At 41.9% G+C, this 24,872-nt stretch overlaps 1 protein-coding gene across 12 annotated transcripts in view; it reads left to right on the top strand.

Moving 5' to 3' along the window:
• The window catches only part of CELF2 (CUGBP Elav-like family member 2), a 370,728-nt gene that overhangs the window by 153,715 nt on the left and 192,141 nt on the right, over positions 1-24,872 (top strand). Inside the window, exon 1 of one of the 12 annotated variants that reach the window (XM_075081635.1) lies at positions 17,032-17,111. The exons of 10 other annotated variants lie outside the window; for them this stretch is intronic. The gene's annotated coding sequence lies outside the window, so the exon portion shown is untranslated. Of the gene's footprint in view, positions 1-17,031; positions 17,112-24,872 lie in introns of those variants that run through there. One more of the 12 variants, XM_075081637.1, reaches the window with a different exon arrangement.

Genomic DNA, 24,872 nt, shown 5'->3' with positions numbered 1-24,872 from the left:
ATTCGTTTTTAAAGACGGTGCTCAGGGCTTTAAGGCTCTGGGCGTGTTGGCACTGATTCAGCAAAGCGTTTAACTAAGTGCCTTATTTTAATGATACAGGGCCCCACTGAGTGCATGGTTAAGGACATGGTCCGGTTGGTACATTAAGTACTTCGTCTCCCACCACTTGGAGGATTCGACCCTGTGCATATAGTGCTAAAAACAAAGAGCGGGACCAACAATTGCAGTTTGGGTGCCTGTGCTGAAAACAAGCTATCCGTCCAGTTTAGGGCTGTAAATACTAAAATTGGAGACGGAGTAAATGAATGACTGAGAACAACAGAACTGAGAACAACGGAACAGGGAACAGGATTAAAAAAAAAAAGCCTTGACAGTTGACATGATGTGCAGTAAATGACAACTGCATTTCAATGCAACCTTAAGACGATTATACTTGGAAGAAGAAGCTAAAATATAAAGCAAGGGCTGTATGCAACACTGCACGTTCGACTGGAAATGTAGGTTATGTACTTGATACTAATTCATGTCCCAGCGAACAGAAGAAAAAAAAATCTCTTCAATTCAGATGGGACTTGAGCTGTAGATTTTTCTCACTAAAAAGCTCTGGATAATTCTTTTCTTATGTATTATTAATAGTTCTATTACATTAAATCTTAGGTGCTCAGAATGATCCTCCGGAGCTGTTTCTGCCCCCCTCTCTCCGTTGTTCCCAGCTGAAGTCTAGGGTGACTGTGCTCCTGGGTAGGTGAATCTGGGCTTGGAGAGCAGGCACGCAGATGCATGTAAAGAGACCCACAATTTTCAGGACTAATTTCTTGCAAGCGATTCAGCAGATGTGTTTTCAGGAGGGATTTTAGTGTAGTCAAGGAGGTGCTGCCCTCCAAAAGGAACAGTTTGAAAAATTGCAGAGTCCTGGGAAAGAAATACTAAAACAAATGAGTGTGAAGGGGGAGGGAGAGATATAAAAAGGAACATGTTGGAAGTGGTGAAGCAGAAAGATCCTGGCAGGGAGTGACGAACGGGTGCTTTGGATGTGTTTGAGGGTGCAAAAAATGGCAGTGTCAGAAGCAGTAATGCAGATAGTAAATCTCCTCTCAGGTTTTGTCATTACTATGTTGTGATTAAAAAAAAAACCCACAAAAACACTCAACCCCAAAACAAGAAAAGTCACGTGGAAAATTCTCCTGGCTCTTCTTTTGTATTACTGATCACAAGCAGTCCCTTGTGAAAGTGGTCAGTATTACTATACAAATATGCATGCCATGCTTCTGACTAGCAAATTCCAGCCCCCCCTTGAGGGTAGCTTTGAGAGACATTGTGGAAATACAAATACAAAATCCCAAAACCGAAAAGGAATATGAAAAATGGAGAATGCTCAAGAGGATTTGTGATGGCTTTGCAGACTGGAAGTAGCATGCGAACTCCCAGGTCGGGAGAGGTTTCTGAAATGGCAGTCAATTAGAATTATATGTGATAGGGGGTTGACAGTTTGCATGTTTTCAAATGTTCTAGCTGTAGCTTGGAGTGCGGCGGGTAAGGTGCAGCACTTAGTTGGATGTCCTCCTATGGTAGTCATTAGTCACCTTTTCCTTTCCTGCAGAGTCGGGAGAGCCCTAATGACAGTGGATGTAACGATGCCTTCAGGGATGCTTAAGGAGTAACACACCTCCTATAGCAGGGTGTAGCCTGCTTCCCTTCATCTCCTGTTTTGCCAAGTGTGCAGAGGAGTTGAGGACATGCCTCAGAGGGGCTGTCAGCCCACCTCGTAACCCATCACCCCCTTGAACGTCCCAGAGCCGATAGACAATTAGCAGCTGTTTCCTGCTCATGGCCGTGGCTCGAAAGGGAGCTCCATCTCCACCGCCTCACGTAGGGCCAGCAGTCTTTTGGCCTCTGCTGTAGAGAACCGAGAAATGTGAGTTACCATTGTGTGTTTCACCATAATGGGTTTGTGGCGGGTCCTCTGCGAGAGGCATCCATGCCTCCTGACAAACTTTCCCAGTGCTGCTCTTGCCTCGTCTCTCTCTGACGTCAGCTTTCCTGGGCTGCTGCAGCCTTATGTAACTGCCCCAGCTCTCCCGGCAGCCTTTTTTGGGGGAAAAGCTGCTGATTCACCCTGCTCACAGGTGCTGCAGCACGGCTTTGGTTGCAGCTCTCAGGTCAGGCAGCACCAACCTTCTCTCCTGAGCAGAGCTGGGGAGAAGTAAAGAGGGGGGAAAAGACTTGGAGTTTGAGGAAGGTCACACTGCAGCATCCGTGTTTCTACCTCTCCCTTAGAGATGCTTGCAGGGAACAGAAAAGACAAACCTGATGGATAGTTGTGTTTGCAAGAGGATGGAATGCAAAGCAGGTGGTACTGGCACTTAATAGACCCAGGGTTGTGTCCGTGCTGCTTTTGGAGGTACACCTCCAGCAGTCTTTAATCCTGGCTGCCACAGGTCGTGCTAACAAAAAGGACATGATGGCAGAGACTGCAGGGCAAACCGCCCATGTGCCAGGCGCCAGCAGAGCGATGCCTGATGCTGAATACCGGTATTGGTGCCTCTTTGCTATTGCGGTTGATATCATGATGGTAACTAGCAGAACTCAGCATACCATCGGTGCGACTTGCCCGGCCACAACGCTGTCTCCCTGCGCTGATGTTGGCATTCACCCCGTGCGGTGCTTGGTTGTGCTACAGCAGTGGTTTTCCACCTGTGGATCCCTGAATCACAGCGGGCTGTAGATCATAGCTCAGACTTTCTTGAAAGGGGATTAAAATAGGAATTACTGGCCCTGGCTTGAGCAGCCAACTCTGAAATCGAAGGCTGTAATCTTGGGTTCTTCTGTGACCCTCAGCAGAGGAAAAGGGGCACCCTGGGGATGTTCATCTCCTCTGGAGCCATGGGTGTAAAACAGACCAAACAAATAGCCTTGGAGGGCCAGTTTCTGTCCATTGAAGAGAGAGGGAGCCAACGGTGTGACCTACACAGCCTCAGACATCAGGTCTTCGTGCATCTGAGATGGACAAGATGATGCGCGGAGATATCTAGGGACATGAGTAGAAACCAGGAAAGGGAGGCACTTTAAAAATGTGCTGTTTTAATGAATGTTTTCAAAGCAAACCAAAAGTGAAGTCCCAGCATAAGGCAGGCTACAAAGATGCCAAACTTCAAAAGCCAAAAAGGAGATACGTGGGTTTCAGCCTACAGAATGCGCAATGTATAAAAATATTTTTTTTTTTTTTAAGACTTTTAAAAATTCAGAAATCAGAGTCAAGAAGGAAAGGGAAGAAGAAAAGAAAAGGTGAGCTGAGAAGGAACAAAGAGGGATTTCAGGGTTTTCTTTGTTGTTTCAGTTTTGGTGTTTTTACTGCTCGTCAAAGCCTTCTGCAGGAACTCTCCATCAGTTGGCTCTAAGAAACTGTCCCAAGAAGTGTCTCATCCAGCAGGGGTTAGCTGCTTGTTGTGAGCGTGCTAATTTCTGACAGTACTTCTGAAAGTGTATTTTCTTTCCTTGCGGATAGAGACCATATTGGCCAATAAAAATAATTTAAATTTATGTTATCTAGATGGAATTGGTGATTATGCCCTCTAGGTGTGAAAAAATGCTTTCAGATGAGCAGAAGCCTATATCCTCTGTTCAAATGACTAAACTTCTTTAATTTCCACAGAAATGGACTGCAGGGAGGGTGGTATCCCCCAGTTCTGCACAGAGAGAGCATTAGTAGCCATTTCCTAAAGTAATTTATAGTATGGTCCACTGTATTCTGCCAACTCTAACAAACTCTATTCTCCTTTACTGCTAGCATGTCTGTAATTCTGGTTACTCTACTGGGAATTTGAATCTTGGAAAGCTAAGTGATTTATGAATTTTTAAGGACTGAAGCATACACCTAATCTAAAGGAAAATGGGCTCTTGCAGCTTGTGCACCTGCTGTCTGGGTGGGGAGAGGCTTGCTCACAGGATTCCTCTGTCAGAATGGGAAAACACTGACAGTGTTAGTCACGTTGACTTAGTGTTGATGAAAGCTCATTGCCCCTGGAGCCTAAAGCCCTTGGTTTACCCAAAAACAGTTAAAGCAAAGATAAGGATTTTGCAGGAGTGCTTAATCTTGGCTTGTAAATATGAATTTCTCAAATACTGGCTACTTTGCTGTCTAAGTGGGGGTGCAGTTTGTTCTGAAACCATGGTGGCATTTCGTTAGGTAAAACTTGAAAGTCCTTTTTTACATCTTTCCCCAACATGCTTTCAGAGTAGAAAACAAAGTTTTTCTAGGAAACAATCTCTGAACAGCCTTTTTCCTTCCAGCTGGCACTTACAGGCAGCAGAGAAAAGAAGTGTGGTGTCAGGAGGGTTGCGAGGCAGGGAGCCTAAGAAGTCGTCCTCCCTGGTGAATTTGTATTGTAGTAACTTGATATTTGAATTCTGGAATGGTCAGTTACTTGTGAAATTGTGGAATTGCCTCTGAAAGACTTCGTGTATGGATGCCCATAACAAACATAGACTTCCAAATGTGACTTAAAAGAATTCAATACTAACCCATTTATCCCCAGTCCTTGCCAAGGTCCAGGTCAAAAGTTGCGTGGTCCCACTCGCCTGACACAGGTGGCACCTGATGCAGTAGAGACATGGAGAAGCTGATCTCTGCCCTGCTTCAGTTGTTAGTGTGTCATTGTTGCTAGAGAAACACAAAACCTTGGACTGGGATTCTGGCAGAATAAAAGCCTTTCCTTTCATAGTTGATCATATTTAAAGGAGGGGGAAGGAGGGACCTTGTAAAAACCCTGTTCCTCCACTAGAGAGCATATAGGCAGTGCTTCTCCTTGGAGAAAATAAAAATGTCAAGCTCTTATTATACACGATAATGCAGTTTAAATGTTTACTGCAGTTCTACCCATTGCAGTTACATATGGAGAAGAAAGTATGTGCAAACTGGAAGAAGGCTTTGCAAATATATAACTTCCATGTTCAAAAGCCTATTACCTCCTTGTTAGTCTTTAGTATCTTCTAGTTCTTACAGAGCGTTCCTATTCTCCCCGTGGAAATATTAAATTATTTAAGAGGTTCCTGAGAAATCCAGGAGTGGACTCAAGAAGGTGCAGGGCAGATCTATGAAAGGGCATTTTATGGCTTTTAGAGAATTGAAGTGTTTCATTTCTAGCTGATGTGGTTGGGAAGAAGCTTCTGCAAACAAACTGATGTGAGACTGCTCGTTCTGCAGATGATCAATGCGAGAAGCTGGTGCTGAGAAGGTGATATCCTTTGAAGTCTAATGATATTAATTTTGACTCTTAAATATTTCATAGCTGTTATTCTTTTGTAGTGATTTTAGTGCTTGAGTTATGCAACACACTTTTTTTCCTAATCTAATTGCCATTTTTACCCTCTAAACCACCGCCTTCTGCGTGTATACAATACACGTATGTAACTTCATATTTAAACCATAGGGATTTTGTTGTGTTAAATGAGTGGTGGTAGATCCCGCTAATTAATTAAATGTTCTTTTTTCCCCCCATCCCATGGGTATTGAATTTACTTTTTCCAAAGGCAATACTACTGGTTTTTAATACAGTGCATGTTAGAGGCAGTTTCTTTCAGTGGAATAAGCTGCTGACTTTCTCTGCTGCCCCAGTTAACCTTATTCCCTCCATCTGTAGGTTACAGATCATTCCACTTACACTTGTAACCTGCTGTGAGAGCTAGACATGAATAATAGTATATAAACCCTGGGTAACTCTTGTGATACGTATATTTGCCTCTGGTTTCTTTGTGCTTGTCTTTGTGGGCACTAAAATCCTTCATAGTGAATTTGCTACATTCACGTAGAGCAACATGGGTTTGGTGCAGCACAGGTGTAGATTCATTACGTGCCCCTTCTGGTGTATTTTTACTTTTTGTGTGCCACGAACCTGACTTAGTAGTTGGCAAAATATCTGTGTAGTACTTAGACACTGGATGGATTCCCACTGAGAATAATGGACAATCCGGTCGGGATTTTATTTGCCCTCAGCATCAGGCAAAACTTTCTTTTTGTTGCCTTTTGCAGTTGATCAATGGATCCACTTACATTATAACCTGGAGTTAGGAGCAGAATTGTATGTTAATATCTCTCATTGCAATAAAATGACTGTTAAAGTCCATTACTTTTCTGGGGAAAAAATGGGATGTATTTAATTTTAACTGCCTCAGTAGCGTACTGGTGCATATATAAATCCTGATGAATGAAATCAAGCAATTAGGATTGGAAATGAATAACACAAGGCATCTAGTCATTTCAGCGAGTTTGCATTTTGATTCTGATTGATTTTTTCTAATATTTGCTAAGTGCATACGTATCAGCAAAGGCTCTATATCCATATGTTGTATTTTTAAAATGCCATCATGTTGACTTCTGGGATCTAGATCTGTTATTTGACAGCATATTATGATTAAATTTGTTACCTGAAAAACTGCACCATTAAAATAGCTGACGCAGAATTTAAGCACGTCTGTTCATTGTTCTTTTTTTCAAGGTTTTTGGAAATTACACTTGATGCCTAACACTGCAGAGTCAGTTTACATTTCAGGCAAGGTTATTTTTCCTCTTTGAATGACAGCAAGTGTTTGTGTGTGTGTGTGTGCAAGTGTGACATGAAAATATGAAGATATCTGCCTTACAGTTTTGTTTTTGCTTTTTAATTGATATTTGGATGATATAAAGCAAGCAACTGCCATATGACGATAAAGTGGACCAACTTTCCCAGCTGGATGTCATCTTTTACAAAGTATGTAACCAGAGAAACTGTGAATTATGTAAACTGCTAAATAGGATTCTGGGTGTAACTTATTACCCTGCTGGCTGGAAGATACAGCTTGTTACTTGCTCTTTCTGAGGCAACATTATTATGGCTGTTTCTGCAAAGTGCTAAACTTTGTTTTTTGAGGGGAAAAAGAAAAATTCAAGGAGTGAGCGTCGTACATCTGGTTTCATATGGTGAAGGAGTGAGAAGTTTTGGAAGGCTGGAAGTGAGTAGCACTGAGTATGACTTCTGAACAGTTGATCGCTGTGCCTTGCATGTGTCTGCTCCGCTACCTCCAGGTAGGGACCGGGCTGAGTTAGGTTGCGTGATAGTTCCTGACAAGGACAGATGCTGTTGTCTGGATCCGTTGAGATAAGCATTCAGTGGGCCAGTTTGGGGTGGTGGATTTGTTTTGTATTCTCTGTTACTTCACCTAGGAATGTTATTATTTGCTTGTTGGTTGTGTCCCTTTGTGGTTCTGTGCCTGTCTCTTTCAATTAAACTGAATTGTGTCGTTTATTTTTACATATAGTTTTTGAAATACCCCCGTTCCTGACATCGTGTGTTTCGCTGCACAAACCTAATGCACCTTCACTTCTACGATTTTAAGCTTTATCCTCAATATAAAACCTGCTACTTCAACTTTGCTGCTTTTCACACTGCGTCTGCTGTTCTTGCTCGGGGTCCCTGGGTTTGCTGTTGGACCATGTGCAGCACATTCTTCTTTATCAGCCTCCATGAGTGTAGCAGGTGCTTTGTGGAGGCAGCCAAACTTTTTGCAGTAGCATTCAAGTTGTGTCAGGAGGTTGTATTTACGTGAGAGTGTGCAAGTTGGTTTGTTTTTAGGAGGAAAGACGCTTTGGAAGGACCAGATTTGGAGAAGAGCTTTGCTCTTTTGCTAAAAACTGTGTTGCTCCACGATGCGTTAGACTGGGCTTGCACAAAAACTTGATTCTCAGAGCAGGTAACTGGAGTCATAGTAGGTGTGAGAGTAGCATCTGTGGAAGGTACGCATGTCAGAAAAATGTTCCTGTCCATATGCAGTTGGGTTTTTTGTTAAGATGAGACAATGCTAGGTGCTGACATGAGCTAGGTTTCTTTTTCAAAGGCACCTTATGATTCAGGGCCACCTCTTGAATGTAGAGCAGTCCAAGAAGACTGTGTGAAGTGACACAGGACACGGTATTGAATTGATCAGGCCCGCTGTTTGGATTTTAATGCTAACTTTTTATGCCCCCCAAAAGGCCTGATGTGTCAGGCCTAATGACATATTTTCAGCAAAACCCCCACAGCGTCTTCTCCCGTCCGCCTTGTCCTCAGTCAGAGCCCAGGCCACAGGCAAAATTGTGGTAACAGGCAGCAGGATCAGGCCCTGGGGCTGGGACCCTCTTGCTGGCCCTGGCCCTGGCCCTGAAGGTGAGGGCACAGTCCAGGGGACTTGCTGGGTTTCCATTTGCAGGCAGACGGAGCTCACCGTGCCTCTCCTTTCATTAACTGGAGGGGACAGAAGTTGGTGAGTGATGCTTTAAATATTAAAGCCCCAGCTCTTGAGTTTGAAAATAAATGTTTTCATGTTTCTTACGTTCTCCTTGATATTTCTGAGCTTTGAATTTATCTTCCATCCCCCCCACCCCGCCATGTTTTTTGAGTCTTTCAATGCTGGTAGTGCCATGGAATGGGAGAGATGACAGTTCTCTCCTGTTCAAACCTTTCCAGGATTTCTTTCTAGAACATGGTTCCCCATACTTTTACATGTGAACGTTATGCAGCGTGAAGAAAGTTCAGGGAGAGGCAGCAGCGTGGCTGGGAGAGGCAGCCTTGCTCTTGCCTTGATCTCACTGAATGGCAAACCTCTTTCCTAAAGGGCTGACCAGAGACGCTCTTGCAGCTAGCAAAAAACCACTCGTTTTCAAAATTCTGCTGAAAAAACAGGAAAATAACAAAAACTAGAAAACACCTGCACTATCCCCTCTTAACAAGACCTTCCCAACTTGTTGGCAGATGAAGAAAAACCTGGTTTCAACTAATTTGTGTTTTCCTAGGGAAAACCTTGTTCAAAAGGTGTTTGACGAGCTTACAGAGTAGTCTGTTAGGTACAGTGCATTGGGAATTGCTCTTTCCCATATCCTGAAGGTTTCAGGGGCAAAAAGGAGTGTCACTGTGGTGCTGAGTCACAAGAGTCTCATGCTGCTGCACGCCGTGACCTTCATGCAGGAAGCTCCGTCACAGCGTGGGGTTCGAGGGCACGGCGGCACAGGTGGCTGCAACCGCGTGCATGTGCCTTCCTCGGTATTCACTCTCATTCTGAGCGGTGAGGTCTGCAGAGCTGGGCAAAAATGAGAAGAGGAAATCAGTTTATATTGCTGTAGGGGGAAGGTCTTGCAGAACCTCTGCAAAATGACAAATTTTGCATCAAAACCTTTGGAACCTAAAAATGCGTAGAGAACTCATGCTTCCCTACCACTCCAAGAAATTTCCTGTTTTGACTTAAAATGTACCTTTTTCCTGTTAATACAGCTTTCTCCAATTACAATGCTAATGATTTTTGACTGCCATATGAAGCTAAGTCTCAGTTTAATAGCCTTTAGGCAGTATGGCTAAAGTATTTGAAAATGCAGAAATCTAAGAACTGGTGTTGAAACTTAGGTTCATCTGTCAGCATTCAGGTAATGGGGTAGCAGTCATTGCCTAGCAATTCCTGTAGTACAATGCAAAACTATCAGGCTTAGCAAAAATGTATTAAAAATGCAATACACCTGAACTTCCGGTTGCTTTCATGTATTTAGCTTTTAGATTCAAACTACAGTGTGAATGTAAAACTTGCTGTCTAGGTCTCATAATTTAAAACTTTTTGTATATGTGATGATGTGTTTCTGACTATTCTTTTCACTGTAAGATCGTAGGCTTTCAAAAAAATAGCAATAATTGGGAGGCTCAAAAAAGTGAGTTTGAATTGTGCTGTGTATTTTTTCCTTATACATAAGCACCTTAATGAAGAAAAGTAATTTTTGCCCCTTTTTGTTAACTCTCAAATGTCTTGGGCTGAAAATTGGAAAATTTTATAGAATTCAGTACTTTGTATTCAGGGTCTGCTTTTAAAAGCTGAAGGTAGGGGTTTTTTTTTGAATCCATTTACTCATTTCCAACAGGTTCCCTAACCCAAATATTGCATTTTTGTAAGGTTTTGTGAATATTTTCCTTTTATTACAGTTGATCTTTGTGTTCTGTACGTGATTTGTCACCAATATAATTCTGTACAAACCCCAGTAATGTCTCTGCCCTTCACAAAATAATACGGAAAGCTTAAAAATGTTGCACATCATCTTTAAAGGCCACATAATTTTTTCAGTTTTCATACAGCAGCTAACCAGCGCTCAGCCTCGTCTCAGCCCCTTTTTAAATATCTGGTTCTGCTCTGTGGCTCCACTGCTGGCTGTGAGGGTATTCAATAATCTCATTTTTTACTAGATTTCTTTTTTTGTCTTGCAGTCCTCAGGCAACCTCCTGCTTTCAGTTTGAATTTTAAGTTCAAGTGATTTTTTTTTAATTTTATTTTTTTTACTTGTTTCCAGCATTTGGTCTGCACCAAAATTCAGCCTTCTCTACTTTTCCAAATTTCTTTTCCCGTGTTCTGCAGTGAGTTCAGTCCCACCTTTCTGTATTAGTTAACCTTTTGCCCTATAAATATTCGTTGATGGAAATTTTTCTCGGTTGGCTTAGGTTTGTGATAGTCAGCGAGTCGAGGCTGATAACGAAACCCCGCTGCCAGCGTGCCGAGGAAAGCATTAAACCACAGCCGTATTCCTCAGTGCTCCTGTCTTTACCTGCCCCTATCGCATACCATTACACTTGATTTATCCAATGTAACGTGATCCTTATACAAAGCTAAGCTTGCTTGTCATAAGACCTTCCATTTTCGTGCCTTTCTTATCTCTTTTCCAGCTGCCTTTTCCCCAGTTCAACAAAACAGCTCTGATGCAAAACTTTCAGAGTAAAAGGAGCCAGGACTAAATTTGGGCAACTTTGATTTGGATGGGACTCTGAGGGATGAATGTGGTGGGTTTGGGTTTTTTTGGTTGGTTGGTTTGTGGGGTTTTTCTATGTCTCCTTTTTTTTTTTTTATATCCTCCCTTTCAGCCTTTTGTCTTCTGTTTTCTTTTTATGTGATATTAACTATATTGGTCATCTCAGTACCAGAGAAAGTCAGCAGCGAGATGCACTGCTGTGTAGCATATCCCGTTGTCTATGTGTTTTCTTGATCTGCATTTAAGTGCTTTGGGAGCCCAGCTGCAGCCATCTCATGCTGGCTTTTGGGGGATGCAGGGGGCAATTTTGCACTTCCATGAAGCTAGACAAAGTAGTCCGGACTAAATATGCACAATTCTTCCATAGTAAGTCCTACTACGACACCTTCCTCCTCAGACTTTGACATAAACCAGGTCTTAGCGCTAATCTTTGCACTTACAGTGAGTTAAGCAAAGAAAAATTTCATTCATATCTCCCTGCAAATTAAAACAGTCAAAGGCCTTACAGTAAGATTAAACAAATTGCAAAATTGGAAGGTGCTGCTAAGTTCTGTCATTAAAAATAATATAACGCCTTTAGAAGTCTTTAAGCTGGTTGAAAAATGCAAGATTTCTGCAAAATAACAGAACCTAAAAACCTAACCAGATACATATTTCTTTGTCTTGAAAATCATAAACCTCTAGAATACTCGTTTTATGGTTTACATTTTTTTATTTGTAGCCACATGGACTGAAAACTTACTCTGTCCATTTTTTAAAAGTGAAACCTGAGGATTCCCCGTAATCTAATGGGTTATGTTCTTTCAGCTTTGATTTTGGTGTGTACTGGGGTTTTTTGGATACATCAAAAACATGACCTACAGTCAGAATATGAATGTCCTTCTCAACATTTCAGTAAGAGAGGTCAAACATGAGAACATAACTTACATATTCATAATTGCATAAATTGTCCCAAAAGGAGGCCTTTTACTGTCCATCTGCATGCTTAGTTAATAGTTTAGTGGGCACCATGAAGATGTCAGGTGCTCCTTTACTGATGCTTTTTATTTTATTTTGCATAAGCCTACATTTTCAGACAAGAGTATTACTGTAATCTCTCTCTGCGTGGTAGGGACATGTGTTCAATGTCTAAGAGAAGGGATGGTAGCATCATAGATCTGTTAAAAAGGAAGAAATCCTTGAAATAGTCCATTCACCTCTAGATAAACTGACTAGAGATTCAAACAGTCCTCAAAACACTGATGCAACTTTACTGTATCATCTATAACGTTATAAGCACCTGCTGCCCCCCCCCCCCCCCCGAAAAAAAAGCTGGCAGAAAAGAGAAAGTTAATAAGGATGAGAAGAGCTTTGGAGGTGTTTGAAAAGATGAAGCAGCTATAAACAGTTGCTGCACTGAAAGGTAAGGCAGTTTTTTAACACTATGGAGAAAGGAGGTGGGGCAGGCAAATCATGTGAAAGCTAATGTAAACTTCAATGAAAAGTGATGTCTTCTCCATGAACAGCTCTAAGGGTTTGGGGTAAAAGCCATATAATAAAGAAGGAAAAATAAAACAGAATGTGATCATGCGATCAGTGGTAATGAAGTCCACAGACACAGCCATCTGAAGATGAAGAAAACCCCGTGTGATTCACTATTGCTTTGGTCCGATTTTTGGAGAGATCTTTGTGCTACAGGAATATTTGAGGGTCTCTGCTCTAATCAGCTCCGTACTGCCCTGAGCACAGTGGTAAAATGCTCTAAACTGCTTAGACAAAGTGCAGCAAAGATAAACCTGCCTTCGGTTGGGATAGTGGCAGTGGTGCGTCAGGCCAGCACCTGAGAAGAGGTGACAGAGTTGCAAGGAAAACAAGATGTCAGGGGTGGAACAAAAAAGCCACCCAATTACCAGTGAAAGCAAAGCCTGCGACTTAGTTTCCCCTTTTTACTAGGCTGTGGTTTAGCAAAATAGCTGCCATGTGCCTGCAGAGGTGATGAGCCCCAACGGACACCGCAGGCCTTGCAAACAGCCAGGCTGCACAGCGCATGGCGTCATCCGCGCAGCGGACGGTGTGCCATAGCTCTGGAGGCAAACAAATGAATCCAAGAGGCAGCGTGTAACTACTGAGAAACACAGGGGCTCCGCCAAACCCCCTGCGTGGGTCAAATGCAGACGCGCTTGTTGGAAATGAGGCCAGTCAAAAGCAGAGCAAGGGCAGTGGCAGAGCCCTGTGACAGGTTCGTCCTGGTGAAGCTCTGAATTTCGGGTCTGCTGCCCTGTGATGGCTCCTCCTCCTCCTCCCTGCCCCAGTGCAGCCTCTTTGCAAAGGGAACTGCAGTTTTTATGAATGCCTTGAATTGCAGCCAGGCAGTTACCTTCAGAAAATTTTCATTTAGTTATATGTTAATCTACAGAAGATGGGGGAGGGGGGGAAAGCTACACATTTAATAGCACGATAAACGACCCTCTCAATTTAGAAGCCTTATAAAGGAAGCTCTAGGTGTGATCTTCAGGAAAATACTCCGTTTCAGTAAGTGCTAATCCTAGGGGGATACTTTGCCTTTGGTGGATATACATGGTGCCCACGTACGGGACCCAACACGTCGAATCCTGTTCCCGAACTACCCAAAATTAGCTTTGAGCGGCGTGGGCCTACTGTAACAGTGCTGAGTGTCAGATCGTTGCTTTTGACTTAAAGACTCAAAAACCAACATCTCTGCTGAAGAGGCTGTTTCCTCAAGCTGACCTTCAGATTTATTTTTATTTTTCTTTTCACTTCTTCTGTTAATTTATTTTCTGCATTCCATTAAAAATGGCACCTACAGGTCAGGAGCTTTAAAACTATCTCATCTGAAAAATCAATCAAACAAAAAAACTGACCAAACTGCCAAAAACAACAGCAGCAAGAACCTCTCTGCCTGTGTTGATTATTCACTTTACCAAAGATTTACATTTCTCACATCTGTTGACTTCCATTGTAGTTTTCTTCTTGCATGTAAAACTGATACAGCAAGATAAACATTCTCCCAATGGCTGGAGCAGGACAGCTTAATAATAGCTCTGATATTTTTTTTTCCCCCAAAAAGAATACTAAAACAGTCTTTATGATGTCACAACTAGTGCAGAGTTTGGCATTATCACATTAACTGTTAATGTATAAATGCAACACTAATGTACTAGAATTAAAACATTGTATAATGACCTTCCCTTGGTTCAGCCATTAAAAATACATTCATAATCTTTCTTGCAATTTGGATGTGATGCAATTTATTCATCAATAACTAGCTTGTGTTTTTTGTATGGATATCTGTGTTTATTTCTAGAAAATTATTCTGACTTTGTCTTTTACTTCGCAAAAACCATCAAGATCTCGGGTGCACTTATACAGCCTTTATTTTATTTAGAAGAATAGTAACCAGAACACGGAAACTCAGTCTCCCTCCTTCTAGCTTGTATTCAAGTACTTGTGTTGGCTAGCTTTATCCAGCGCTGTGTCGTTCAACATACCCATTTGTAGAATTAGTATATTACCCATCTCACATGCAAATTGAGACTTAATTAACAGATGTTTGTAACTGCTTTCACATCCTCCTACGAATCACACTACGTGAGTGCGAAGCAGTTGTTGCCGGGAGATGAGAACAACAGTGGAGCAAAGGCTTGCTTGGAGATGGGGAGAGGGTTAAATATGGTGTTTGGGGTGGTTTTTGTTTTGGTTTGGGTTTTTTTCCAGCTACTTTGGTACCTTTTTAAAACTCCCTCTTTTGAAGTAGGTGGGGCACAAGATGGGAAGAGGTATCTGCCATATAATAGGTGCTGCTTCCTGCATCTCCCTTCTACGTCCCCCATGCATCAAGGTATTAAAGCTTTAAAAAGCAAGCTCAGAGTTGCACAAAAAGACTGCTAGAACAGCAATGGCATGTTGCAGCACACTTGAAGATAAAGCCGTCAGGACACAGGAGATGAAAATGCTACCAAGTGTACATACACAGGCTACGTGAAAACTTGGCCTTGGCTATTTTGCTTTCACTTCACTAGTTTTAACCCTTTGCACACCAGAAACCATTTTTAAAGCTGGGGGAGCACAAAGGAGGAGAAGATCCTTTGTAAGTTGTTTCTGAAACTGAAAATACACAAGTGTGGTTGTTTAACCTCAGCCGGCAGCTGAGCACTGCACAGCCGCTCGCTCACTTCCCCCCCACTGCAGTGGGGTGGGGGAGAGAATTGGAAGAGTAAAAGTAAGATATGAACTGTTTAATAATTGAAATAATGTGATAATAAATTGTAAAGAAAGAAAAGTAAACAGAGAGACAAATAAAACGCAGGAAAAACAAGTGATTCAGCTGCTCACCACTGGCCAGCTGATGCCCAGCCAGTCCCCAGGCAGCGATCCCTGCTTCCCCCGGCCAACTCCCCCCGGCTTATATACTGAGCATGGTGTCATATGGTATGGAATAGCCCTTTGGCCAGCTTGGGTCAGCTGTCCTGGCTACGCTCCCTCCCAGCTTGTGCACCTCCTTGCTGGCAGGGTGTGGGAAGCTGAAAAGTCCTTGTGTTAGTATAAACACTGCTTAGCAAACAACTAAAACATCAGCGTCTTATCACATTATTCTCATGCTAAATCCAAAACACAGAACTGTATCAGCTACTAAGAAGAAAATTAACTCTATCCCAGCCAAAAGCAAGACAACAAGTAAATAGCTGCTGGATCACAGTTACGAAGTACAGGCAGTGCTGCATTTAGACAGCTGGGCATTTGTCTGATTGTGAGCCACGTATTTCCTCATAGGGGAACTACCGCTGACCCAGTTTTAATCCATTGCAATTTTGCTTTTATGTCTGAATTAGAATAGCTTGGATTGAACAGGAAGTGAAAAGAAATGTCTGATCAAAAGTGTTTCTATAACTCTCTTGCTTTAGTTTCATTGAGCATCTCCAGTCTGATAGTCTTCATTTTACCCAAATATTGCCAGGGCTATGACTTTAATGTACTTTACATTGGCCTACTGATTGCAAAGTCAAATAAACAGTTTGTGAACCATATAGGGAAATCTCCCCGAAGACCTTGCTCTTTAAAATGTGTTTGGCAATGAAGAATTGAAACTTTCAGTTCTGTTGTTGTCTCAAATCCACCTTGATTTGGGAGCAACCAAAAATACTCCTTCCTGATGACCCTTTGGGGGCCTACGTGAACAGAGTCGGTGGTATCAGTTACTGCAAGTAAGCAGACACATATTTGGCACACGTATCAGCTGAGACCAGCATACCTCCCAGCCAAGCCGAGGTACGTTAGCAGGACAGCACTTGATTTGCGGCTAAAATCTGATCTGCGACCCAACAAAGCCTTTTTCCACCGAGCCTGTTGCTCCTGCACTTCCCACCTGTATTAAATCCAGTTAAACCAAAACCAGCTCTATACAAGCTTCTGCTAGCATCTGTTTCCACGCTTGTTGTCTGAAACAAAGCCTAATTATCACAACCCCTTCCCTGATATTTTCTTTTGACTCACCCAATTGTCTACAGCCTTGATATCTGGAGCATAAATACCAAGGCTGAAACGTGCATTCAATTAGAAGATGACTCTTGACTGACCTACATAACAGTTCATTCATGAGATAATGTGACCTGGAGTCATGGAGATAGAAGTCAGTTGATTGAGCTGGGTTGGCTGTGTATACTACAAACTCTCCAGTGATTGAGGAATCATCTAAAATTAGACATGTGCTGTACATTATCGAGAGCCTTTCAGATCCGGCTCCGTTTCGGTAATATTTCTTTTATGAGATGGGCGTATAATTTGTCACATTGTAATCCTTTAATGCTTAATTTTATTAGCATGAAGTACTTAGGTATCAAATAAAATGAGCAATTAAGTGATTTATATTTAAGGTCTGCTCTCAGTTCAGGGCTTAGGTAGCCAGCCTCCCATGAAGTGGCGAGAGCGGGCATGGTATTTACCACTTCCTTCAGAGAGCTACAAAATGGTGCTTTTTGAAGATGAACTTAGTTGTGCATGTAAATCCCAACCGACTATTGCTGCACCACAAGTTAATATGTATGTTTATAGTGAGGGTTAATTGTGTGTAGTGAACCACCGGTTATTTTTCCTAGCTTTTTCCTACTAGATTTGTGAACTTGCAGCTTTCAGCTGCGGGGAAAAAAAGTTAACCAGCGAGCGAATGATTTAAACGTAACGATTAAGCGACACTTTTTGTATTACTAAGCCACAAAGGAAGCTCAGATAAAGGTTGTAGGTCGGAAAGAAACCTTCAGGAGCATGCTCGTGAAGTGAGGCGGTTCAAGAGAGGCTGCAGCTGTCACTTCCAGATCTAAGGGGCTGTGAGGTATTTCAATGATTTTCTTATCCTATCTTGTCTTTAAGATTCATTAACAGAATAATGTGAAATTATCTTGTGTCCTCTAGGGCATAAGTTTTTCTTTTATTATTTTTTCCCGCCTCCGTAAGTGTGGTAGGAGAAGTCTGCGCTCTGTCACATCGAGTCCTCGGCTCCTCTCAGATGAAGCTGCTTTGGCACTGACTGACGCATGTCGTGAGGAGGAAGGGGGGACATTTTGTACAGGGAGGCTGTGTGCTCTTCAAAACGCATTTGGGGCACAGCACTACGTTTTTTTAAGGTTTTCTCTATTATTAGGTGCATCTCGTGTTTCTTACATGTGCATTTAAAAAGCAGGTTGCATGCTATTTCCCTCTCTGTCTCTTCGGTGTGCTTGTTTGGTGTTTAACTCCATGCTGCCACGGTTATGATCCTCTCTAGGGGAGAGTAAAGATTAATCAAAAAGCACAGGAGCTTGCTGTCAGTCTGTCCGGCAGGAGGGTTCATGAGAGTCTTTTGTGAGTTTCTTTGTTTTGGAGGTTTTTTTGCTTTACGTTGTATAAGAAATAATAAGGAAATGACTACTTGGACAGGAGTAAAAAGGCATTTAAGCTTTCCCTTTGTAAGTTTTGCAGTGCTTTCGAGTGATCCATTTTTTTAAGCTGCGTACATGTGGTTTGGCTTTGAGTTAAGCAATTGCTGGGTAGGCTGGCAGAGGGGAGCAGGAGAGAAACTTTTATTTTTGGGGGGAGTTTTTTGGTTTAGGTGGTTTAGGTGGACCGCTCTGGCTGGAAGCTGAGGCTGGCATTGGACAGGACCTAATTAGTGCCTGTTACCTTTTCTGTTTGCTCTTGATCGGTTGCAGAGTCAGAGGTTTAATTAAGCAGAAATGGGGATGTAGAGTTAATGTTCATTATAACTAAAATCGAAACAGCTGTTTACCTTGCCGAAGCCTTGTGTGTTAACGTCCATAAATCTCACCCCGAGGAGAGCTCAGAGGAACCATCCCCTGTAAAACATGCCTTTCTGGATATCGTGTTATATCATTTTACATACTCATTTTCGCAACATTTCCTAATCATATTAATTAACACATTAGGGTATAATTCTTATTGTCTGCAGAAATTACTTCAATTAACACTATTAACATATTATGATGATTGTTATATTATTACAACTCCCTTTGTTACTACTCAAAAACTACTCTAGCAAACCCGAATGTTTGAAATTAGCATAAAATTGTCATGTTTGTGCTTTTCCTCTTAACCAATGGATCAGGTCTTGCTGTCAGCTTCCTGAATAATATCTGTTTCTGTGCTGGGGTTTCTTCAGTGAGAAAGGATAAGAGGGGCTGTGACTGTCCAACAAGATGAGGCTAAAAAGAGTTTGTCTTTATTAGCCTCTGTGGTGCCTAACAGGTTTGTGACTACTGTGCAGGAACATATGGAAAGAGTAAACTCTAGAGAGGAGCACAAGACAGTAATGGATATAAATTGGCCATACTCATGCTAAAAAAATTAGTCTATTTTCTTTTTCCCTTGGCCAGGGCTGTGAGTTTTTGGACTGGCTGTCTTGTAGAAGGAATGAAGGCAAAAGACATAACTAGCTTTAATATTGAAGTTTGTTACACTCAAAATCTTTGTATAGGCAAGATGAAATGTGCCCTCTGTAAAGGCAAAATTTTATTGTTAACATAATTGAAATCTTAACAGTCTAATCAAAGAATTATTATTAGTCCAGATCTACTTATTCAGGGGAAAGAAAGAATACTGTTACAAAGGGGAAAATGCTTCGATAATAATACATTTTAAATTGACATACAGGCGTTTCTTAGTATCTAACGCTTTCTGTGGTGTTTTTCTCACCCTTACTCCATGGGTCGTGAGTCTTTGGCTTTAATTTTTGGAGATGGAGAGCAGTTATGGCAAGTTGTCAGGTACGAAGGGCTTCACTGGGAGGCGTATGTTGACAGTGGGGGGTTTTCTTCCTCCTCTGCACTATGAGGACCGTGATGCTGATTTCTTCCTTCTTACTCCAGACTCTGCTTCTGGCTATTTTTATGTTTTCTAACATGCTTTTACACCTTGCTCTTTTTTCATTGGATTTCAATACCACATTACCGCTGGATTCAGTATGCATCATGCAAAACCTTAGATATGCTGGATACTTTTTCCTTATCCTTAAAACCACAGGTTTGCATTTCTTTAGCCAGCTGTAAATGAATTTTTATAGCCCTGGGTTCTTGAATGTCACTCTGTGCCCGGTCTGATATCAGCTTGTGCCTCCACTCCTCTGCACTGCATCGTGTGTCACCTCTTCTGAGGCTTCCACTATGATACCATGTCTGTGTTCCTCTGCACTCTGTCATTACCCTGGAATCATAAATATTTCATCCTATGCAGAGGAACTACTTGTTACTACTGTCTGTGTAAAAACTACACTTAAACCGCATCATTATGCAAAGATAAGCAAAAGTAAAATAAATTAGGCAATAGCCACCTGGTCATTAGGAAAATTGCTGCTACAGCTAAAGCAGCTAAAATGAAGCTGCGGGCTGGGCAATACAAGTGTAGGCAAGCCTGGCATGCCTGGGTCCCGAGGCTGTGCAGACTCAGCACAAAGTCTGTGGCCTATTACTGGCACCAGCAACACTGTGTTTACTGGGCTACAGGGCTTGAATGTGATGAATGAGATCATTATTTGGGTTTACCCGTATTGGCTGTGGGCCAAACTCAGTGTCACGGGATGTCCTTTCTGGTCGTAGGTTCCTAGCAACACCTTAAACTGTTGAAATAGAAAGGGAACACTTTGCCTTTACACAGCAGATACGTATTGGCGTACTATTAGCAGACAAGTTGAACAGAAAACAGGAAAGTTGATCTGAGGTGGATAATTGCCGTCATTATTCTAAGCCATACGTATTCTATTCATCTTCATGATAATTGTGTGAGAAAGCCGTTATCCTCCTTTACAGGTAGATAGTGTTCATCTACGGTTGCCCTAGGATGCCTCTATAGTCAGTGGAAAGACATTGCTGCCTCCATTTTAGTCCACCTGAAGTCTGAATTGCCCTCTAAAATGATTATTTCTCTTCATGGACTAAATAGGAAATCCTGCACACATAGATTTAATAAATCTGAGCCAAAGAGATTAGAGATTTGTCAGCAGCAGATGAGTTTCAGAGCCTGTGCTTTCACAGCTGTTACTAGTAACTTGCTTAGCTTAAATTTATTTTCTGTATGGTCTATATAGGCGACTGCCATAGTTTAGATTGTACTGTTGTACCCCAAATGAGACATGTCCACAGGAAGTCTATGGCTGAGCATGGAATTGAATTCTCATATTTAGATGAGAAGATAATGCCCTAATCAGTTCTTGTCCATGTAATGCGGTCAGTGGCACTACTCAATTCTTTTCAGTTTGTCTACCACTCCAAACTGTGAAACCATCTGCTGGTGGCAGCTGAAATGACAACAGTATAATAAATTACCAGAAAAAGTTAAAATGCCTAACATCTGCTCTCCACCAAGCTCGAGCATCTTCCCTGTATTGATGTTCTGTCATCCCTTGACATAGTAAGAGAAGATGCCTGCTCTGAAGTTCTTGCAGATTCAAATCATTTGCAGCTGGACCTACATTCCAAACATCCAACCTCTTGTGAATTTTAGGCCTAAGTAGGGAATAACAATGGAGAAGGGAGAAGACAAGGGCAGGAGAGCAAATAGTTTCTTAAAATACCTTAAGAAGTTCCTGGCCTAGGTAAAGGCCTGCATCTGCTCATTCTACATTATGATTGATGAAGAAATTCCTAATAATGGCAAGCAGAATTTCACAAGACAGAAATAGAAGCTGCTACCTCTTCAGAGCCACATGACTGTGTGTCCTGGAATTGTGTTCTGCATTACGTTTTAATCAATAGTTTGCTTAGTAGTATGGACCACGTTGGTTAGTGCAAACAGAATGCAGACGTATTCTAGATAAGATTATGCAGCTCTGAAGGTGCTGGTAGGCAGACACTGTTGAGAAAATATACACATAATATTTACTTAAAACGTTCCTGGAGCCTCCTTCGGTGTTATTAGTCTGTCATGAAAATCTGCAAACACACACTTATCAAAAACTCACTGCAAAACATCAGGCAGTTAGAGAAGTCAAATATAGAAGGGTGGATGCCATAGCACAGCACAGTTAATGGTTGAGCTGTGACTTCACTTACATCCAAGTGCAAACATAATTGAATTAGAAAAAGTCCTGAACCAAACGTAGGAGGTGCAGGTGGCTTGGAATGCAAAGACGAACCTGGATCCCATCCTATTCCTTCAGTCTCCTGAAGTAAAACTGTAGGAGACAGAAGTCAAGAGCTGAATCCAGGTTAAAAGTTGTAAACCAGCCTAGTAGTTGCCACAATGTTCTGCTCATTATTGTGATACGAACTTGCACAAAATGATGTGATCTAAGAGAAAAGACTCCTGGAATGCAGGGCTCATGGAGATTGGTATGGCACTGATTTGGGGGGATTTTCCCTTAATTACCTAACTAATACAAGTTGATTTCTAGTTTCCTTTTCTAAAAGTCTCCTCTTAAGACATAGTTTCTCTAAGCATAATAATTGATTTCTTCTGTGTTCTTAATTCCTCTCACATACCTGGCCCTAGCAGCTTTTTATACTCTGAAGAGGTGAGGGAGGAGCACTCAGTGCAGATGCCTCCATAGCATATCTCCCATGGTTTTAAGCCAGCTCAGTGGAATTCCACTGGTTCTGAATTCACCTTAAGCAGAATGATGATCCTTGTAAATAAATATGAAATAATCGAATGTAGTTATAATTAATAAAAGAGTACAAACATAATAATAAGAGTGTAAATGCCTAAATACTCCAGTAGTCATCACTATGTAGTAAACCAACTGGATTTGATCCTGGAGAGTATCTTCCAGACTGTATTCTTATGAGTCCTGTTCTGCCACAGATCTCTCCATCCATCTGCCCATGAAAATCTATTCTTGCAGGTCTAGAATTAGAAAATGTTTCCCCCTGGTTTGTCCTTGTAACAGTAGTGCTCATCGTTCACTCTGCTGCTTCTTCTTACCACTTTCTATCTCCTGATTAGACCCTGGGGCTGCTGGCTCATGTTGCCTAGGACCATGAAGTTTTTCCTGAGCTAGTCCCAGTAGAAGCAGGAAGCAAGCTATATTTTAGCTTATGTGATTTGGCAAGCACCAGCTATGACATGGTGACAGCTGAAATGAGGAGCCAGTAGGCTAGCAGCAGGAACCTAAGTAACAGAGAGCGTCACGGTGATGGTTAAACTGAGATTCCTGCCATCAGTGCACCTGGACGTCTGTCTAAGAACGGGCACTCAGGTTTACATCATACTCTACCAGCCTGGAGAAGTCCTGAGGGGTTACTCAGACAAGCTGGTGTGTTTTGTATGGATCAGTGCTGTTTGGAAGAGGTGGGAGAGTGAAAGACCTTGTGCAGGTGTGTCCCCCCAGCTGGCATGTTTAACCTAAAGCAGAAAACAGATTAAACCTGTAGCTGTCACTCTCTCATCCCCGCGTGGTGACCAGTTGTGACAGACTGCTTAGAACAGGCTGTTTTCCTTTTTAAAGGTATTATTTTTAGCATTATCTTTTAGAGGAAGGTGTAAGATTGGTGTATTTGGCTGGATAGCAATGTCAATATGTTCGTCTGCTACAGGGTAGAGGTGATGTTTCTAATCAAGCTGGGGCTGAATGGACTTTCCAAGAGCAGCGACGTGAGGTTTCTAAACAACTTAAAGGATTTGGTTCAAAACAGTCATTAATCAGTCATTATAAAGAGGTAGCAAACGCCATTACTTTCTGTCCATCTCTAGTGTTTCTCAAGCGTGCCCCCAAAAGCGCAGCGCCATTCTGCAGGTTTCGCAGTAATTTGAATGCAACAAATTGTACCTGCAAAGCACAGATGTTGAAAGCTGAAAAATCTGAAGGTGCCGTATGTTTCCTGTAATTGAAAGCAGGTGCCCTGAAGGAAGCAGAGATTCTCTTTCACTTTATGAAGTATCTAGTTGGCAGAGCAGGCAAAAAATACCCTCTAAAGCTTCATTCACTAGGACTGGATAAAACAGATTAAAGCTGTTGTTTTCCGATAGCTCTAAGGGCCTCCAACAAGGGATCAAGGTGCTATTGTGTTGGACCATAGACAAAAGAAATTAAATTGCAGAGTTTGGAGTACTGAATAAATTGAACTGCACGTATTTAAAGGATGGGATGAGGGGGAAGACTGTGATGACCCTGCTTTGTGCAGCACTGAAAACTAGGTCCAGCATCTCCAGCCCTTTGGGTCTGTTCCACTCTGCCTTTGGATGGATGCTGCACCCCAGGTCTGCATCTCCCAGTTCTGCTGCCTCTGAACACTTCTGTTGTTGCTTCAAGGAACGCTCAGTATGGTAGGCTGCCAATCGGTCATTTTCCTTGGCCATTGTATACAAAAAATCCTAAAAATGAGAATAAAAATGAATAAATGAATAAAAGCTATGAAAATTCATGCTTTCAAGGATGACTTTTTGGGAAATGGTTTGTAATGTGAAGCCTGCAGGATAATGAACAGAAGAGAAGTGCCTGGTGTGTCTTCGCTGCGCATCACCTGCAGATGTCACGAGGCTTTAGGGAGGGCTTTTTTGTGTGTTTGTGCCTCAATTTACTTAGAGACAGTGGTAAAAGCCCTAAGGGTCCTCTAAGGATTATTCAGCTGATGTTTATGATGGGTTTTTTTGTGTTTTTTGTGGTACTTTTAAGACATGTAAGAGCCAAATGTTATTACCCTATGGAATTTAGCTGAATTGCATTCAAGCTGAGCATAGCTTGTGGGTGTAGGTAGTATTTCATACCTAAAGACAGAAGAGCACCCCAAAACATCAAAACTTACTAATGCTTCCAGCCAGCTTTGTAGTGCTGCAGGTTTGAGCAAGCCAGGACTATTTCCTCTTCCGTTCTGTGTTTTGGTAGCCGTAGCAAGCGTAGAAAGAGGAAACAACTTTGATCAAAACATTTTTCAGCTCTTTCTCTAATGAAACAGATAGTGCCTCGCACAGCACCGTTGTACAGTCATTTCATCTCCCCCAAAATACTTTGGTCAAGTTCTGAAAGTGCTGACTGACCTGTGTGCACCAGGCTCAAAGCTTTTGCTCTGAGTCTTTGACTAAAGACTCTGCAGCACCTTCACGATACTCTCTCTCTCTTTGGATTGCCCACAGTTTTTTTTTAGCTCCTTCAGTAGTAGGCAGACATTTTCTAGGATTTTGTCTTCTTTAGCCTATTGAACCACCTGAAAGAAAGGTCTTTTGTCCACATTGTGAGAGAGATCATCAATTTTGCTGAGAAAACTGAGAATTATATTTACCACCTTTAACTAATGGGCAAGAACAGATAGGAAAATTTGCGCTCCCGACAAGTGGAAGAAAAGGCCTGATTTTTAATAGATATTAGTCAGGTTTTCGTTCTTTTTGACAATCCCATTTAACTGACTTAATATTGGATCTCAATTCTGGCCAAAATTTTTAAAACTAGGAATTTAATGACTGTCCTCGTAATTTCTCTCTGTATAGCTTCCTATACATGAAAGGTCAAAAAAGTCAGTCAGACTGTACCATTTGGCATGAAGATGGATATAGAAGCTAAAGAGGATTTAAAAAATACATGATCTGGCATTTGAAACTGAAGGCTGGGAGTTGAGTCCTGCTTTTATTCCTTTATCTGCTAGTGACCTAGCACTTCGCCTCTTATGGGGTG

The sequence above is a fragment of the Phalacrocorax aristotelis genome, chromosome 1 (assembly GCF_949628215.1).
Source record: "Phalacrocorax aristotelis chromosome 1, bGulAri2.1, whole genome shotgun sequence".
Taxonomy (NCBI): domain Eukaryota; kingdom Metazoa; phylum Chordata; class Aves; order Suliformes; family Phalacrocoracidae; genus Phalacrocorax; species Phalacrocorax aristotelis.
This window is presented reverse-complemented; position numbering and strand designations above follow the sequence as displayed.